Raw genomic sequence first — 13,564 nt, 5'->3', positions numbered from 1 at the left:
GAGGTTTGATTGGCTTGCAATGACATCATACCACAAAATGGCGTTTTTGTAGTTGAGCCCCTCGGAATTTTCCAAAAATTATTTAAAAAATGGACAAAACGAATATTTTTCATGGTATATGGGTTGTTACTATGAAATATTCGAATCATAAAGGCCTCATATCGGGATAAAACTGTTTTTTTAGCACTTAAAATTAATATTTTTCTTAGTAACAAGCACATGGTATGTGGAACTATATTAACTTGGTGTAGGAATAAAAAACATTTTGAGGTCATAAGAGGCTCAACTACAAAAATAAGGTTGAAAATGGTAGGTCATTGAGCCTTCCGAGGGTTTCGTAGTAAACAAAAGCTATACGCGCTAGGCGATAACGATCTTTTAACCACTCTATTCACATTTTTGGTTGAATGAAATGGAAATAAAAAATACTTGATCTTATAGAATAATAGGTAAATAAATATTTACTCAAAAAGATATTTTCATGAATAATTTATTTTCAGAATAATTACCTAATAAAAAGTGTTTACCAAAGTAAAAAAACACCGCGTCAATGACATTGCGCGCATAGTAACGTGCGCGCTGTTTAATCGTGGTAATGAAAATGGAGTCAGCTCTCGGTATCCCTACTACTGCTGGTTTTAAGAATTTCTTACCAAATAATCTCGATTTATGAATAAATTAAATGTGATTGATTTTAATTGTTATTATTGTGTTGTATGTATTCCCGTATTTAATTTTTGCTCTATACATTGTGATATAACTTGACTTCTCTCTCGCGACAAAATTAGTAGCACATGCGTGAAACCTGATTCGGTAATACATATTTTTCTGACTTCAAATCGAATAATGATTTTTTAAAATTTTCCGAGAATGTTTTGGGCCCGATCGTCTTATTCATTGCCTAGCAAGATGTGAGGCCTAACTAGAAAAGTACAGTATATACAGGCTGTGCGATGTTTAAATAAAGTGTTATAAATAAAATATCAATGTTCTTGTATTTTCAATAAAAACAACACTGCTTTAGGTAGAATGCACATGTGTAGCTTGTCTCTCACACAGCAGAGTTCCTCACACAGCCATGGCTTTGTGCTTGTTGTTAAATTGCGCCCTCAATGTAAGAAAATGATGATGTCATCGGTCATTTTAAGCGTACATAAAATTCAGGGAACGTAAAACAGAGGTTCTACTGTATATTTAAATTTGATTTCTTTTAATTTAATTTATATTGCTACATCGTCATATTGTATTTTTGTGAGGGTCCCTAATGGTCAGCTTCGGCTGGATGGACCACCCTCATAAAATATTGTTGAAATAAAAATAAATAAATAAAACATTTAATAAAACATATTTAATAACAAACTATGGGTACATTCACTTCTACAGAAAATTATTAAATTAGTTCACAAAGAAAGACCGAACCACAACAACAAACATCTACCCAGCGTTACTCAGCATGGTCTATTCTTTGCTGCGTAATAATCTATGCCCGGTAAGTAATTTATTTATGATATAAATGTTACATTTGATTAATATTAATTTTTTCTACTAGAAACAAGTTAAATAGATATATTATTAAACTATCCTTCGTGAAAACAAGTCAAAAACAATCTATCTGCTATGCCATGCTTTTGATCATTTTGAACTAGGGTTAGGTAGTGCCATGGTTAACCCACTCACTAGTTCATCCTATTCATTATCACTTTGGTAATAGTAGTGTACAATGACAGAGTATTGACTTAAGTTCATTTTATTATCACTCTGTGTAAATATAACCAAAATGGTAATAGTACAGAGAGTTATAAACTGCTGTGTGTTCTATTTATTATCTTTGTTAAACGTTAGAATACAATGTTAATATTAAATCTGTGGTTTAAGATTATCTGATAACAAATTGTATAACAGGAACTCAATAAACAAAACAAGCAAATCATTAATACAATTTCTACCCTGGTTTTCTGTATAAATGTTATAATTGACTTTTTATCATAGAACAAATTGTATAACAGGAACTCAAACAAATCATTAATACAATTTCTACCCTGGTTTTCTGTATAAATGTTATAATGAACTTTTTATCATATAAACTTTCCAACCAGAGCAATATGTACAAAAAATAAAAAATATAATTAGATTATAAAGATAATAAATGTTTGCTGAAGTCTTATGACTGTGTGTAGCCCCCTGAACCAGACCAGATCAAATGTGAGATAACAAATTACCAGAGGTCCCTGTAGCCCAAAAGAAGATTAATCAAAAATAAAATTTCAAATATAAGACCAATTTTGACAAATTAAGGTCTGTTTCTGCTGAAAAAATAAAAATAATCAATTTTTCCTAAGTACCACAAACCACAGAATTGACCCCGTTGCAACTGAAAATGTTCTCCAACGTTAATCGGTTATCTGGTAATCGCTTTTTAAAAATCACGTCATCCATACCCACAACGCAGTTCAAGTTATGGAAGGCCGATGAGAGTTGGTTTGTTTACATCCTATCGCTGCCTAAAACTCTCACATGTATGATTAAAAATTGAACTCTTACGTAAAGCTATATTATTTGTAAAATAAACATCTAGGCCTACTACCGTACCACATACAACAGAATAATGATGTATTATTAATTAAAAGGGCACTTCGGAGAGAAAGTTCGTTTCATTGTTGGTTCTACTCTGCCTAGCCTAGCCCAGTCTGGGCTATAATTTCTACCGAAAACAACAGGCCTAAAAAAGGACATGCAAATCATGTTAGCCAGGACTGGGAGGGATGTAACGGTGTACTTGTAAATGCAAAATCCTGGAGTCTCTCGATATAATTCTCCCCACAAAATAGTAATCAAATGTTATCTCATCTGTCCACATCGTTGTTTTTACGATCGTGCAAATAAACAGCATGCTTTGTGAGTGAGGGTTGCCATACTCTAGAGGTCAAAGTGTGGTCAATAATCGCTATTTGTGTTGCAGCTCAAAACTGCTTCGCAATAATCGGTTAAAATAAGAAATAATCGGTTAAAACATGCAATGGATTGAGTGTTTTTAATCGGTTATTTCATTTTGCACCGTTTCTGCTGCCCAAAAATAATCGATTAAAAAAATAATTGGTTAATAATCAATTATTTTTGCTCAGCAGAAACAGGCCCTCAGTGACTCATGAAACCCAAAGAAGAGAGCGCAATTAACCAGATCTAACATGGGATACCACATAAGACTAAATTAAGGTATTGTGAATACGCCCACTTAGTGTGTGAGGACTTGTATCAGTAAAGGATGACACAATTGCAGCAAATGCATAAAATGTCATTGAAACCAATTAGTTAATGATATGACTGGAAACCTACTTAAACAAATGAATTTGAAAAAAAATAAAAGTTACAGAGTGATTTGGCTAAAAAATATAATTGTTTATAAACTAGAAATCTAGCTAGTCAACAGCAAAGTAAAAGATTAGGTCACTTTTAGAATACAGTATGTGGTATTATGTTTGGACACTAAAAAACCAAATTTTTATGGGAAATCTTTATAGCCTAAATACTTTTGGGGAATTAGAAAGTACAAACTACACAAGTTTAGAAGAAAATAAAGTGCAAAGGCTTAGGCACTATGGCTACGTTGAGAAACACCCTCATCACATTTTCTTTAAAGAAATTTCTTCATTGTAGGAACAAAACCTATTTTGAGTAAAAAATAGAAAAATATGAATCTTGAGAACTAAAAGAAGATAAATTATGTGTTTACTAATTTTGCTCTAGATAACACACTCATTTTTTGACAATTTCATAGCTAAAACAATTTTTTTGTCTGAGATTTTTCTGAAAAAAAGTAATTGTTTATTAGGAGTTGATTAGGAATAGTCTTTCATCTCAGAATCTTTTTAGCCAGTTTGTATACTTGAGGAAAAAGATATGCAGATTGTCAACAAGCTTACCGTATATTTCGGTGTATAAGTCGCACCTGTGAGTAAAATATCGGTATTTTTTATATCGTCGATGTATAAGACGCACTTTATATTTCATCAAAACAATGTTTTTTTAAATTGTAATCAATATTATTGTAATAATATATTTTGTTATATCTACAACGGAGTCTTTATTTAGGTTTTTCTTACCTAGGCTCGGTCGCGCCCAGCCTCAACAAGTTCTTTCTAACTTGTTATTCATGAGTTTCGCGCCCGCAACATCGAGTGCATGACCGTGTGTGTAACACACGCACGTGTGTGGGCTAGTTCCATGTGATGAACACTAGAGAGAGCGAGTTTTTTAATTAAACAGCATTCAATTGCTTAAATAGACCTGATTTTTTCTTGTTTGAGTTTACTTTAGTTCCATGTGATGAACACTAATAATTTCATTCAATAAAAATAAATTTAAAGGTACAGTTACGTAATTTCTGAGATTTTCCTTGAGAGCGAGTTTTTTAATTAAACAGCATTCAATTGCTTAAATAGACATGATTTTTTCTTGTTTAACTTTACTTTAGTTCTATGTGATGAACACTAATAATTTCATTCAATAAAAATAAATTTAAAGGTACAGTTACGTAATTTCTGTGATTTTCCTTGAGAGCGAGTTTTTTAATTAAACAGCATTCAATTGCTTAAATAGACCTGAGTTGTTCTTGTTTGAGTTTACTTTAGTTTCATGTGATGAACATTAATAATTTCATTCAATAAAAATAAATTTAAAGGTACAGTTACGTAATTTCTGTGATTTTCCATGAGCGCGAGTTTTTTAATTAAACAGCATTCAATTGCTTAAATATACCTGATTTTTTCTTGTTTGAGTTTACTTTAGTTCCATGTGATGAACACTAATAATTTCATTCAATAAAAATAAATTTAAAGGTACAGTTACGTAATTTCTGTGATTTTCCTTGAGAGCGAGTTTTTTAATTAAACAGCATTCAATTGCTTAAATAGACCTGATTTGTTCTTGTTTGAGTTTACTTTAGTTCCATGTGATGAACACTAATAATTTCATTCAATAACAAAAAAATTTAAAGGTACAGTTACGTAATTTCTGAGATTTTCCTTGAGAGCGAGTTTTTTAATTAAACAGCATTCAATTGCTTAAATAGACCTGATTTTATCTTGTTTAACTTTACTTTAGTTCCATGTGATGAACACTAATAATTTCATTCAATAAAAGTAAATTTAAAGGTACAGTTACGTAATTTCTGTGATTTTCCTTGAGAGCGAGTTTTTTAATTAAACAGCATTCAATTGCTTAAATAGACCTGATTTTTTCTTGTTTGAGTTTACTTAGTTCCATGTGATGAACACTAATAATTTCATTTAATAAAAATAAATTTAAAGGTACAGTTACGGAATTTCTGTGATTTTTCTTGAGAGCGAGTTTTTTAATTAAACAGCATTCAATTGCTTAAATAGACCTGATTTGTTCTTGTTTGAGTTTAGTTTAGTACCATGTGATGAACACTAATAATTTCATTCAATAAAAATAAATTTAAAGGTACAGTTACGTAATTTCTGAGATTTTCCTTGAGAGCGAGTTTTTTAATTAAACAGCATTCAATTGCTTAAATAGACCTGATTTTATCTTGTTTAACTTTACTTTAGTTCCATGTGATGAACACTAATAATTTCATTCAATAAAAATAAATTTAAAGGTACAGTTACGTAATTTCTGAGATTTTCCTTGAGAGCAAGTTTTTTAATTAAACAGCATTGAATTGCTTAAATAGACCTGATTTTTTTCTTGTTTGAGTTTACTTTAGTTCCATGTGATGAACACTAATAATTTCATTCAATAAAATTAAATTTAAAGGTACAGTTACGTAATTTCTGTGATTTTCCTTGAGAGCGACTTTTTTAATTAAACAGCATTCAATTGCTTAAATAGACCTGAATTTTTCTTGTTTGAGTTTACTTTAGTTCCATGTGATGAACACTAATAATTTCATTCAATAAAAATAAATTTAAAGGTACAGTTACGTAATTTCTGTGATTTTCCTTGAGAGCGAGTTTTTTAATTAAACAGCATTCAATTGCTTAAATAGACCTGATTTTTTCTTGTTTGAGTTTACTTTAGTTCCATGTGATGAACACTAATAATTTCATTCAATAAAAATAAATTTAAAGGTACAGTTACGTAATTTCTGTGATTTTCCTTGAGAGCGAGTTTTTTAATTAAACAGCATTCAATTGCTTAAATAGACCTGATTTTTTCTTGTTTGAGTTTACTTAGTTCCATGTGATGAACACTAATAATTTCATTTAATAAAAATAAATTTAAAGGTACAGTTACGTAATTTCTGTGATTTTTCTTGAGAGCGAGTTTTTTAATTAAACAGCATTCAATTGCTTAAATAGACCTGATTTTTTCTTGTTTGAGTTTACTTTAGTTCCATGTGATGAACACTAATAATTTCATTCAATAAAAATAAATTTAAAGGTACAGTTACGTAATTTCTGTGATTTTCCTTGAGAGCGAGTTTTTTAATTAAACAGCATTCAATTGCTTAAATAGACCTGATTTTATCTTGTTTGACTTTACTTTATAAATAAATTTAAAGGTACACTTATGCAATTTCTGTGATTTTTCCCTGAGAGCGTGTTTTTTAGTTAAAAACCAAAACCCTGCCTAGGCCTAGGCTTGATTTCATTATCAACTCCTGTGCTATGTGATCGCCAATTTTGCCGCCGAGACTACTGCTGTCACACAACAAAGGAAGCCGTTATTTTGGCCGTTGGCTTGCAGGTTTCTGATTAGTTGTTTACGGTCTGCCGGCCTACGGCGCATGCTCGTTACGTCTATGGTCCATTATTTAAAAAATATTCTATGCAGTATTTTATTTGATTTAATTTTGATTGTTTGTTGCAATAATATAGGATTATAAATAACAAATAAAAAAAATTTTGGATCCAAAATTTTATTTATTATATTTTTAATTGTAATGACGGACCATGCTTCTTTTTCAGTCACCTCACCCCAGAACCACCTCTCCCCTGGGTCCTCTCTCCCACTCCCACACCCGGCCAACCTCCTTCTCCCTTTGGTTCCTTGGAAAAAAATAGTTAAAAAAGTTGCCCATTTGAAAAAAACCAATTGGACCAGTTGTGTTTTAAAAAAAAACAAACTAGTTGACCAGTTGGAAAACCAGTCGACCAGTTGGAAAACCAGTTGACCAGTTGGAAAACCAGTTGGCCTGTTGGGAACACCAGTTGACCAGTTGGAAAAACCAGTTGACCAGTTGAAAAACCAGTTGACCAGTTGAAAAAAACCAGTTGACCAGTTGGAAAACCAGTTGAACCAGTTGAAAACCAGTTGGACCAGTTGAAAACCAGTTGGACCAATTGAAATTTCCAACTGGTCTCAACTGGAATTTTTACCTGGGTAGCATTCAATTCAAATCCCCATTTTGTAACCTTGAGTGCGGGTCCATTTAAACAAGCTGGGCAAGCTGTAAATTTTATTAATCTACTATGTATGTATGCATATTGTTTACTAATTGAATTTTAACCCTAAGTAAGTCTTTTATAAAATTTCAGTGGTTAGAGGTTCATATTTATTATTAGGATTTTTACAGGCACATTTAAAAATAGATTAGAAAAATATGGCATAAGCAGAATCCCCTGGGTCCTCTCTCCCACTCCCACACCCGGCCAACCTCCTCCCTTTGGTTCCTTGGAAAAAAATAGTTAAAAAAGTTGCCCATTTGAAAAAAACCAATTGGACCAGTTGTGTTTAAAAAAAAAAAAAACTAGTTGACCAGTTGGAAAACCAGTCGACCAATTGAAATTTCCAACTGGTCTCAACTGGAATTTTTACCTGGGTAGCATTCAATTCAAATCCCCATTTTGTAACCTTGAGTGCGGGTCCATTTAAACAAGCTGGGCAAGCTGTAAATTTTATTAATCTACTATGTATGTATGCATATTGTTTACTAATTGAATTTTAACCCTAAGTAAGTCTTTTATAAAATTTCAGTGGTTAGAGGTTCATATTTATTATTAGGATTTTTACAGGCACATTTAAAAATAGATTAGAAAAATATGGCATAAGCAGAATTATATCATCAATAAGAATATACAAAAGGAGCGGCGTGAGGGGAAGAGACCAACCGGTGAAAAAGTACCTTTAGAGCGTGTGTTAGTGAATTTGACGACATTTAGAGCATCAGCAACTTACCAAAGAAACGCTCGACTGAAAATTAACTTTATCCGATTTTTATTTTACATCGGCCGGGTTTAACGCTAAACAGCCTGTCCTATTCTATTCTGAATTGTACCACCAATAACACATGCTATCAAAGTGTAAGATAAGACAAAAAAATCTCTCAGCACCAAATTTTTGGTTTGGCGGTATAAGGTACGACATTACATAATATTCAATAGTTTTGTAATTAATCGATAACATTAATTCCAACAAACAAATTGTAGGGCTACTTAAAATTATTTATGTGGTCCATAGTTACCAACCGTCTCGCATCGTTCGGGACAGCCGCATTTCAAGTGTTTTTTAATGAAACACGCGTTTAAACCTAAGTAGGCCTATAATACGATGCGTTAATATTTTTTATCACAATTTGAGAGGAAAATGCATTCAAATTAATTGGTATATTTTAAAAGTATAGAACATTATACGAGTAGGCCTATTTATATTATTACACCACACATCAATAAAATACGTAATATCAGAGGAAAGTTACAATTAATGTGTCCGTGGTCACTCGCCGTGACGAGGATGGGCCTATAACCATGCGTTTGTCATGATCGCAATATTACACATGATATAACCCAATTTTCTTGCTATTGGTTGATGGATCAGTTCAATTTTTACACTCCAAAAAATGTTTTTTAATAAAATATTTTCAAGAATCAGCATGCTGAAAAACGTTGAATTATAGATTAACAAAAAAAGAGTAACAAACAATCTAATAATATTTGCATCGCTTACCGTACCGGAATACAAAAGGTTCATCATGAATTTTACGTGCGAGAGTAATATTTCCGGCCATAGGAGTGCCAGTGAACTAAATTTGTTTCCGTCGCAAGCCGCCACTAAGGGGTGGGAGCTGTAAATACTTCGTGTCCGATCACGCCCAACCCAAAATTGGAACAAAATTAGAGCAGTAAAAAGAGCATGCTAAACAGATGAATCTGTCATTGAGTAAGATGAAACTTAAATTGACATTCTTAATAATCATACTTAGAGATGCAAATCATCAAAATAATATTTATATGAAATTTAAACACTTTTATAGCCTATGCATGTACGCCTGTGCCATGTTATGCTTTTAAAAAATTATCCAGTATAGTATGACCCGTGCCGGGTATTTTCTTTTTAATACCCTCGATGGAAAATTCCCTTGATATTTATTAATTTATATCTCCATCTTTTGACCTAGTGTTATTTCTTATTAATTGTATATGGCAATTGAAATAAAACCTTAAATCATACTACAAAAGTACACCGTAATTTATCAAAGTAGAACTGTGAAAGAAAACACGAAAGAGAAAAAAAACAAACTTTACAGTATGTTTCTACAATATACAGCAAATAGTATCTTTGAATACAGTTAAAAATCCATGGAATAAAATATATAGAGGGCTGCAATCAGGAAATCATTTGTATATACTGTACCTGCAGTTTTTCAATATTTATTATAAATTTGACCGCAATTAACCACAGTAAAATGGAATAGCTAGTGCTATTCTTTAACAGGCAATACCTCAAGACAAATACAATATATGTATGCCTCACTCTCAGCGACGTGCTGCAGCAAACCGCAATTGCCAAGAAGGGCTTGCGCTAGGCTAGAGGTACGGTGGTCGGCGATCGTGCGTATAACTATAAATAAATACATTCCAATCGTAAACGTTTACAAATGAAATTTTATCAGAGCGCCAAAAACAGCTCTATAATGAACAAATCTTTTCATCATATTTAGTATAACATCACGCTAAAAATCCTGCCTTGAAAACTAGGCAGAAGCAGGTTGCCGTTACGTTAGTACACTGTAGCTAGCCCACTGTAGGCCTAGCCTACTCAGGCCTAGGCTAGCCGCGCCAACAAGGTGACGATTATGTACAATCTGTGTGGTGAGGCATTTATGTTCGGTGTATAAGACGGACCCTTAATTTAGAGGTCAAATTTGCATGTGAAAAGTGCGACTTATACACCGAAATATACGGTACATAGAGAAAAACAAGGGACCTGATTATTGTCAATGACTGTTGTGTGTTTACTGTTTGCCTGTTGCCCCTAGATACAGGCAAACAAATCCTATCAAAATCATTATCATCAGTTTAATATTAACTTTGTATTTAAACAAAAGATAAAGTAAAAATCATCTGATTGTTTGAAACATGTACATGGTTATAGAAATGTTTGGTTATTACTTTATGATCTATTTATTAATACTAGAGGGTTCGCTCGCTTCGCTCGCGCACCCTCTAGTGGGTGTACTCGAATGGTCCTCGAAAACATGACCAACGCCTCTGGAAATTGATGCCCGGGTGACACCTATGCATATGACTGATGAGTAATGTATGTTTATTTTGTGATGTTTCATGGTGGTCCATAAATTAGGTACGCCAAACATATCGCTTCCAGGGTAATATAGCAAATTAGAGTTTAAAAAATGTACGAATAGAGAACAATATAGGCTAATTATTATTATTCGGTCTTCCGCCGAATGTGTGTGTGAGATTTGAACCTGTACTGAAAATAAGTTTGGTAAGATGCGAAATGTATACCAATTATGATTGATTACGTCCCCTGCCCGATTAATGATGTATGGACACTTGACAGCAATCGGTGGTTAGGAACGTAAGGGGAAAAGTTACTCAATAGATTTATTTATTTGTAAACAAAATGTACATTAATTCTCTCTGTGATGATGTAAAAACTTTCAACAATTGGTATTAATGCAAATAATATAATTGTAAAGAACAGTAATATATATAATATATAATATTAATATAATAATAGACATATTATATTATTATATATATTATCTGAACTTTACACACAGGAGGAAACCGTTAATAGGGGTCATCAATCACTGAAACAGTCTCTGTAACGTGACCGTACCTAGAGACCAAAAGCATATATCAAAGTGGGTGACAGTGAGTGGGGCTTTAACATTTGTATCACAATATATCATGACAACAGCATCTTGTTAATTTTGGAACAAAATTATCAAATAACAACTTTCGTAGCCTACTTATATTTCGGTCGTAGTAGACACTTTATAAATATAAATAGAGAAAGCAACAGAAATAATCGGCCTGGCCTCCTATGCTGTTATGCTATTTATTAATCATTTTATCAAATTTAGGTGCGATTCAATGTTACTATAATAGTAGCATTGAATCGCACCTAAATTTGATAAAATGATTAATAAATAGCATAAATAATTAGTTAAATTACTAAAACAAATTGTATTTCACGTAAAGTAAAGGCCTTTATAATTGATATTTGAATATCTAAAAATCTGAAACAAATAAATTGTAGTTCACGATTCAGTTGAATCACTAAAATCACATTGTAGTTCACGTAAAAGTAATAAAGGCCTTCAATAATAGTGAAATTACTAAAACAAATTGTAGTTCTCGATCACTAAAATCACATTGTAGTTCACATAAAAGTAAAGGCCTTCAATAAAAGTTAAATTACTAAAACAAATTGTAGTTCACGTAAAGTAAATGCCTTTAATCAAAATAATTGATTAGTTGAATATCTAAAACAAATTAATTTCAGTAGTTCACGATACGTTGAACCACTAAAATATTTTTTTATTTAATATTGAATGGCGCCACCAACGGCCATTTTGCTGGAAGTGACGAACCCGGAAGCCAGTTGAACAACAGCGCGAGTGTGTGAAAATAACCCTGTGATATCCACAAATTTCGATAGGTAACGCTAAATTTTGTCGTTGTAAAAGACAAAAGTGGAACAATAGCGTCGATGTGAAAACTAATGTTATCAAATCTACGTTTCGCGGTACATCTGAGATAGATAAGGTAGGTATCCAAGGCGGATTTGTACCGAAGTTTTTGCATTGTGCTCGCCTATGTCAGAATTAACCATAATTTATATATAGATACTAGAATGCACTGCTTCCCCAGGGCTGTTAGCCAGGGTATTTGTGAGGGGTATTGTACTACCTTACTTTATGATCCATTTATTAATAGACTAAAATGCACTGCTTCCCCAGGGCTGTTAGTCAGGGTATTTGTGTGGGGTATTGTACTACCTTACTTTATGATCCATTTATTAATAGACTAAAATGCACTGCTTCCCCAGGGCTGTTAGTCAGGGTATTTGTGTGGGGTATTGTACTACCTTACTTTATGATCCATTTATTAATAGACTAAAATGCACTGCTTCCCCAGGGCTGTTAGTCAGGGTATTTGTGTGGGGTATTGTACTACCTTACTTTATGATCCATTTATTAATAGACTAAAATGCACTGCTTCGCCAGGGCTGTTAGTCAGGGTATTTGTGTGGGGTATTGTACAGTAGTAGAACAAAGACAACATATATTTTCACAAAACATTTATTTTTTTGTTTAATATTTATTTCTGTAGTTATAATGCTTTATATTTCACATGACAGCAGATTGTAAAAATTTGTTGAATCAGTAAGTTTGTCTAATACCTGCATAACATAATGTCACACTCATTTTAGTAGAAATACACCAGGAGTAGATCTAGGATTTAGAGGGGAGGGGTAATAATAGACTGGGAAAAGAAGCCTAGACCCCAACTCAAAATTTTAAAATGTCCTCTTTAGCCATGCTCTTATAAAGTCTACCACTATTTAATTTTTCTAATTTCGGACCTCCACATGAAAGAGATGTTTTGTATGTATATTGAAGATTCATACTAAAATGGCAGTGCGAAATGACACTTTTTGGTTTTTATAATTAATGAACAATAAATGATATCATTATTAAATAAAGAATTGTTTATCTCATAATAAATTTACCAATTTAAAATTAAAGTTCAGTTCTTATTGTAATATCCATTTTTTATCCATAATTGTTATTTTTTAAATATTTTGTATAAAACTGCTCACAATAAATACATTTAGTGGTTTTTGTTTCATTATGCAATTTATGATCTTTTAAATTAATAATTTATAATAATGTGATACATTAAATATAGCTTAGTCTATTCTCCATACCAATGTATGATAAATAAAAAAATTATATTAATGTGATGTGAAGTAAGATGCCTCCCCACAGATATCATTTTTCAATAATTAACCAGTATCAGTAAGTCTATAAATAATATTATAAATACTATTATCACAACATAAAATGCCATAGTAGCCTCTACTAAACAACCAGAGCCTCCTAATTAGCCTTAATATAAATTGTGTTTTATACCTAAACAATTTCTGGTAATCAAAATACACATTATTACCCCAAAGCACAAAATATTATTAATTTGCACTTTTTTTTATAAAGCTAACATTATATTATTATTGGTAATTTGTGAATCTTTATTTTACAGTTGTAATTCTACATGTTATCCTATTTCTCATAGAATTACTTTACATTTACCTACTCAACGTGCAAGGCGTCCTTTAAATTGAGTAC

The 13,564-nt window shown here is 32.0% G+C and overlaps 1 protein-coding gene across 1 annotated transcript in view; it reads left to right on the top strand.

Moving 5' to 3' along the window:
• LOC144837109 (uncharacterized) overlaps positions 1 to 13,564 on the top strand; it is a 104,081-nt gene that overhangs the window by 26,105 nt on the left and 64,412 nt on the right. The window lies entirely within an intron of this gene.

This window comes from Antedon bifida, chromosome 3 (assembly GCF_963402885.1).
Source record: "Antedon bifida chromosome 3, ecAntBifi1.1, whole genome shotgun sequence".
Taxonomy (NCBI): domain Eukaryota; kingdom Metazoa; phylum Echinodermata; class Crinoidea; order Comatulida; family Antedonidae; genus Antedon; species Antedon bifida.
This window is presented reverse-complemented; position numbering and strand designations above follow the sequence as displayed.